The sequence below is a fragment of the Pinus tabuliformis genome, chromosome 8, assembly GCF_031772625.1.
Source record: "Pinus tabuliformis cultivar Carrire ecotype Pingquan chromosome 8, CPIR1, whole genome shotgun sequence".
NCBI classification, from domain to species: Eukaryota; Viridiplantae; Streptophyta; class Pinopsida; order Pinales; family Pinaceae; genus Pinus; species Pinus tabuliformis.
Window position 1 is genome coordinate 901,779,635 of NC_142294.1, and position 7,333 is coordinate 901,786,967.

The following is a 7,333-nucleotide window of genomic DNA, read 5'->3' on the forward strand; positions in this document are numbered from 1 at the left end:
TAAGCATTCCAATGGCAATCCAAACGCAGGGATCGCGGATATCCAATTTGCGCTAAACAAGGAATTTAGTAGGCCAAAATTGGAGACACGATCGATTATTGGATTTAAGGAAATTGCAATGCTTCCATGCAAGACCCCTTGGGAGTTGGATTAGAGACTGAAGGGTATGATTCATGAAGCCAACATGACCTTGACGGATGGGCAACACCACGCATGGTTTGTAGTGTCGCTAACGCCGCATCTAAGGACCGCACTATCACAGTAGAAGCTATCCACTCAGGCCGAGGCCTTGGAGATCGCAATGAGACTGCATGAGACCCCGATACAAGATCCTAACCTAGGAGTCCAACAAATCCACACACAGATGAAAAACTTGTGCCTTGAAATGCAGAGTTTGAAACAAGACAGGACAACTCGCCCAAAAGTGTGCGAGGAGGTATGGTGCGTAAAGTGCAAAGGCCCGGGACATGACAAGGACCATTGTCCAGTCTTTGTGAATTACCTAGCAAGAGGAGGGCCAATGCCATTGAGACCAGAGGCACAAGTAGGACCAAGTGTGGCACCCGCATTATGGTGCATGATTTGTTAGATAAGAGGGAAGCATGTTATAGATAACTGTCATCTATTACAGAAATATACGCAGATGTCCCAGTAGTTGTTTTGTAATTTCTGCAGGTCAGTAGGGCATGATTAGCATACCTGTAGAAGTTATGAACTGATGATGGATTAGACTCCTACCTACAGAGTTTAGACCGAAACATGAGCCCTCCATTAGAATGCAGGGATGGTGTGCACTAGATTTCAGGGTCATCGACGAGGTCAAGGTGGAATGGGGCTAGGAAGGGGTCATAGACAACTGATTTGTTACAATTATGGAGGGCCAAGGCATTGTGCCTGTGATTGTACAAATCTGACGAGACCATCATGCTTATATTGTACCTAGTTTGATCATGAGATGGAGGACTGCCCCACACTGATAGCAAGGCTTTGCGATAAAGGAACGCTCCAACCTCCCCCAACTTAGAACCTGCAAATGATGAGGTCTGAGTCATGCGAGGAAGACCCAAATGTAAATATTGTGCTTCGAAGTGGTATTACGACAAGAGATGACAAAGGCAAGCAGCTCGAAGAGAGTGCTTGGGTTCACAAGGCTCCAACAAAGGAACAAGAATTTGATTTGGAGTGCGCTAAGGAGACATTCATGAAAGATAAGAAGAGCTTCAAAGAGGCCTCCACTTCAGGTAGTAAATATAAACTAGAATCGAAGATGTACCCATCAATGCTCACTACCTTTTTGGAGACATGCATGAAGCTGTTGCGTGACAACAAAGTAGTGAAGGTACTGCAAGAACTCATCACTAGATGTGCTGGATCAGGAGAACCATGCGTAGTCCGGAAGCTTGGGAAGCACACAACGCGAATAGGAAGAGAGATGAGATTGACCACATAGATTGGGGAATATGAAATGGATCAAGTGATTTTGGATCTAGGATTAGACGTGAATGTCCTGCCAAAGCAGACATGGGAGCATATGGGTAGGCCCGCGTTGTAATGGTTTCCTATTCAATTTCGAATGGTGAACCAGCAAAATATCCCACCGATGGGAAGATTCCAGGGAATAATGGTGTGAGCGCGCTTGCAGATTTCAAAGTGATAAATATTGTTGATGACAACAATCCCTATCCCACGCTACTAGGAATAGATTGGGCCACTGACATGAATGGAGTGATAAATCTAAAGAAGCAGAAGATTATTTTTGCGAAAAGGTCACTACGTGTAGTGGTACCTTTAGACCCTACGGAAGGATCGCGCTACACAGAGACAGTGCGCGACTGCCACATCGATGACGATATAGACTGTATCTACAAGATAACCACGCGAGAGCAAGACTAGGTGAATCCAAAAACGGATGGCAGGATTTCGTGGGAGTGTGAAGGCTCCTGCACCTTAGATTCGTACGAGGAAATAGAACGATGGTAGAACTAGTTACACGAGGTAACCATGATCAACTGCAACATGATGATAAGGTCACTGCATTACATGACAACAGAGGTAAGAGATCTGCCTATGTATGACGGGTTAACAGAGGTGGATGATTTCCTAAACAAATTTGAAAGAGAAGTGTCGGAACAACAACGGTTCGATGCTCTGAAATGGGTACTTCGCGCTACCCCTGCAAGGTGGTGGGGTACACACTAGTAGAATTTTGAGTAATGGCGCAAATGCAGAAGGATGATGCTCATGTGGTTTGGGAAGTCTCTGATGCAAATGAAACTTGGGTATGGTGGACGAAACAACCTGTGCGCCCACCTTTCCAGATGGGTACAGACGTATGATTCGCAACCTGCACAAGTACAAACCATCCTCGCGATAGGAAACACAATCGACAAGCAGGAACGAGCAGGATGATGGCGCAAATGAAGACTAGGAAGTATGATAAGACCAAGTGTGCCAAAGATTATCCACGTGGAAGCCTTTGACAAAGTATGCGAAGTATTGAACATGGTCCACCATGTAAAACGCATTGACTGGGTCCTGCGCGTACCAACGGTTCTATGGGCTTATAGGACCATGTGCAAAACCCTGACTGCGCAGGCACTTCCGAACCCGAAGTATGAAGGAGATGTTGTAATCCCTATGAAGGATGCGAAGCCTAGTTCGTGCACAGTAGCACCCGTAGATATGATGGTTCGCAAAGCCCGGAAAGAGGAAATCACTAGCCGCATGAAACAGAATGCATGGGACCTAAGGAAAAAATCCAACAGGGAAACCTTAGACTCCAAGAACTTGAAGAAGACAGGATATGGTTACGAAAGAAAAGCGTGCTGGTGGATGTGGAAGTCAAGAAGCTAGAGGACGCGATTATGGAAGAGTTTCGCGCCGAAAAAACTAGGATGGTAAGGCAATATGCATATGATCATGCTGACAAGTTTGAAAACTATCGCTGTGAATTGGTTAGTCTGATGCCTTGGATTGGACCGCATAATGCTAAGCGTAGTGACCAGGCTAGCACATTGCAAATAGTGAAGAGCGCGATGCCGATCACAACCATAGAAGGTGGGGATTCTCCAAGAACCGTGATGGAGGACAGGATGGAGCTCTACATGGGTGGTGCAACCACTTGACTAGCCAAGGGAAGGATAGTCTTAGCGCTCTAGGTAGTTGGAAGAGAGCGTGAGACTATAAACTATTCTGGTCGGGAGTTGTGTGATATGGGAGATGCATGTAGAAGCAAAGGGTCACACGGTCCGCGACTACGCCTGGGGGGCTGCGCTACCACGTGGGTTAACGAGAGAGTGACTGTTGAAGTCACTATTCACGATGGGATGCTCGACTTGAGGCCAAATGGAGCGGGCAGCAGGCATTTAAGACTCGATTTATGGGTAAGATTTGGGAAAATCTACCGCCAAGAAAGCATTAATGAACCGGAATTGGGGGGAAAGGTAAAATTTGAATTCCAAAAGTGCTATAAAACACAAAGGGCTTCCTAGCAAACAACACTTGGTCATTTGCAGATTGAGCGATTGAGTAGAGCCCTGAGTATTGAGAGCCGAGTGTTGATTGAGCCCTTGAATTCGTGAGTGACAGATTGCAGTATAACTACAATGACAACAACTAAGGATGGTCTAGGAATAGAAGAGGTGACCACCGGTGAGGTTGCGCAAGCCCTAACTGTGGAGGATGTTCCAGAAGGTGCCGAGATTGTGGCAGAGATCCTGAAATCACCGTATACACCAAGACCCAAGAAGGATAAACAAGCAATGGCTTATGTACGCATGTCCCCACGGAATTGCTACGCAGAAAATTGTTGATGGAAGATAAGGGGAAAGTTGTCATGATAGAAACGGATGAGGAAGAAGAAGATTTGTAGGCCCTTATCATCATAGAGGAAGAAGACAAAGGCATGGAGGTGGATACTCAGCCTAGGCACATTGTGACAAAACTACCCGCATATGCCCCTTCGCGGAAAGGGAAGGACAAAGTCCCCAAGGACCTGGACGAGACAGGGAGTTCGCTCCATATCCCACTCCTCCCGGATGGAAATACATTTGAGGGCACACACCTAGGTCACGTGTCGACCATGAAATTTGAAGATTGGGACCTCGCTGACTGCGAGAAGTTCCCCCACCTGGAGACTGGAAACCTCATAAAGCAACACAACATGAGGGTTTTAACAACATTAGAGTCGCGGAAATGGTTGCGCGGTGTGGAAAAGGTCGGGTTGCTGAACCTACTTTTGGTGCTGCATTTCCACTACCCCCCAATAACCATTTTCATCATCAGGCAGCTGCTCTACCTGGTGCATGATGGGTATTTATGGCTGGAGGAGCCCATCCCCATCTAGGCAGAACTGATTCATCACGTTTCCTAGCTTCTGTACAAAGGAAAGGACCTCGCGGACATATCGGAAGGAAAGGGAAGTGATTTGGCCCTCGCGGAGGCTATGAAGCCGAAGTACAAGCTGGAGAAGAGGAATAGGGGTTATGCCATCTCCAACATCAAGGACAAAGTGGTAAACATGGTAACCCAAATCCTTGTAGGCAAAGTTATGTGAAAGTGCCACACAAACGAGGTACTTGCGTTGGTGGTCACACTGGCCGAGTAGTGCATGGAGGGAGTCCAGTTTCACTGGTCCAAATTCCTTTCCACAGAATTCTTAGAGAATTGTTGTGAAGCCCAGGATCAGGGTAAGACCTTTCACTATACATGGCTATTGTTGTCCATAGTGCTCGTAGTAGGGGAATTGTCGGAGGAAAGTCAATTCCCCACAATTGACAGAGATTTACCAGAGGCTGCGAAGTATGCTTCACTCTGGGCCACGAAGGATGTGACAAGGATACACGACACCAAGATCTTCTGGGTGATCATGGAGATGACCATCTAAATGTGGATCAATCATAAGTCATGGTTGTCACCCATGGTTTACAGTAGTCTGCAGAGTTTTGCAGAATTTAAGGCTGACATGCATAACATCTTTATCAGGGCATGCAAGGATCCAATGAAGCAGTGGATGAAGCTACCTTTTATAGCCAATGATGATGCCATTTTCACTATCTTGGAGGCATGGCCTCCAGACTGGCGTGCCCCTGACATTGTAGAGCTCGAGAGGTCAGCAGCGCAGAAGAAGAAAGACGATGCCAAGCTGCGCATCGCACAATTGGCCGAGAAAAGGAGGAAGGAAATAGTAGCAGCCAAGGTGCGAGCAGCATGGGAATCGACACAAAAAGCAACCGAGCAGGAAAAGGCTGCAGCAGCAGCACAGGAGGTCGCCACAAAGGTAGGCGAGGGCCAAAAAATTCCTTCACAGGAGCAGGAGGCAAAGGAAGCATAAACAGTAGAAGGAAGCGCGGACCCAGGGACCGTGTCCATATAGTTGAAGCGGCAACATCTAGCAGAGTGAGTAGGATCGAGGAAGAAGGTCAAGGCCTTGAAATTGTCCATTGACCTGATCACCCTAACCGAGGGTGGTCTGCATGACATTTGGTGGGATGATGCGCGATGTCACAAATGAGGCTCTTCAGGATTTCATGCAGGAGCACTAGACTATGTTAGGGGCCCTCAAAGTGCAGTTGCAGGACTTACAGGTGTGTCCTCCTCAGGTTGGTACCCTTTCAACCAACCTCACAGTCAGATCCATGGCAGCAGAGTAGATGTTGCATGCACGGATGATGAACACAGTTGTGTTATCGGAAGGGGCTCCAATGGCATCAAATGAAGACGACAGGCTGTCAATTAGCACAATGAAAGGTCTCGGGGTTAATCTCGTTGCCCTTCCATGTGAGAGATTATATCTATTACACGATGGGATAACTGTAGAGTTGCATGCTAGGGAGATCCACGCACTCCAAGTCCTCAGTGAGAAGAAGATAAACATGGAACAACTCAGCTTGCAATGTGACGAATTGGTGTCACAAAATCAACAACTAGTGCAGGTGAGGTGATGCTTTCCGAAGTGTCCTGGAGCTGGCCATCCCAACAGATCTACCAGTAGAGGTGCTGATCCATAGGTTAACAGTAGGAGTCCATGAGGCTAGGGAAGAAATGACAAAGGTTCAGCTGGAGCTGAATCTTCAGAGGCCGATTTGCAATTATAGGCGTAGCCATCCACTCCTCGGAAGTTAGAGAAAAGCGTGCTAGTGCTATCATAGTGGGATTGGAGGAAATTGGAGGTGCAGTGCGAGACTGCACTAGCATGTTGGAAGAATCACTTGAGGTCCTCACAACTCTATAGGAGGACCCCAACATCCAACGCTTAGAGACAAAGGCATGAGAACTCCAAAAACAATATGACAATGTCTGAGGAACTGCACATATAGTGGTCCTCACCTAGCGGTTTGCAAGGATGCAGTAGGCTAAATTAGTGAAGGAGCAGGTGGATGCGGCGCAACACAAGGAGGTAATTCTCAAAGCACGTGTCCAACCTTGGATCGACGAGGCCTTCACCATCATGGCATACATTGAAGGCAAGCTCGCAAACATACAATGGATGCACACATTGATGCAAAGAATCACCCCAGACAGAGAGGTCTCGGAACAACACATGCAATAGATCCAGCAAGCAGCAGCTCAGTGCACTACTGATCTCTGGACAGTTCAAGAATAGTTGGAGGGAATCCGTGCAAAGATCACCGTGCCGACCAAGTGACTCGAGGATGAGTCACGATGTTTGTGTTGGGGGCTTGTTGGGTACAAAATCTCCCCAAGGCATGCTTTGGGGCTCAAAGCCCAAGTTTTGACTAAATTTTGTTGTAAAGTTCCGCGAATTGCAGGCGCGGGGTGCGAAGAGTATGATAGAGTCACAAGTTTGTTCGCCCTAGCTTTGTAATGTAATATCGGCCTACCCATGGTCCGCAGACCATTGGATTGTATAAATAGAGTGAGGCTCTAAGTGTAAAGGATGGGATGATAACAGAGAAGAAAGATTCTAAGTGACTAATTGTAAAGTGTATCTTTGGGTCGTAGGGTAGGAGAAGGCTTTGCAGCTGAGTGTGCAGAGGCCTAGTAGTCCGCAGTTGAGTACGCGAACCCCTGTAGCTGAGTGCGTAGGGCGGATTCGAATTTAACTGAGGAAGGAGTTAATAAAGAGAAGATTTATCATAATTCAGTATATTTGTTCTTGGGTTAATGCATGTTTGATATAATTTGCGAATATATTGTTTATTTACTGCGCGCACCTGTATGAATGGTTTATATTGTTAATTATAACTTAAAGCATGCAAGTAGGCTAAGATAGTCAACTAACATTGGAATATCAGTAAAGTCTTGGGTAATACCACAGTAGCGCAACATTTGGCCCTTGAGTAGGGCTGCGCAAAGGCAGTATCTCAAGCTG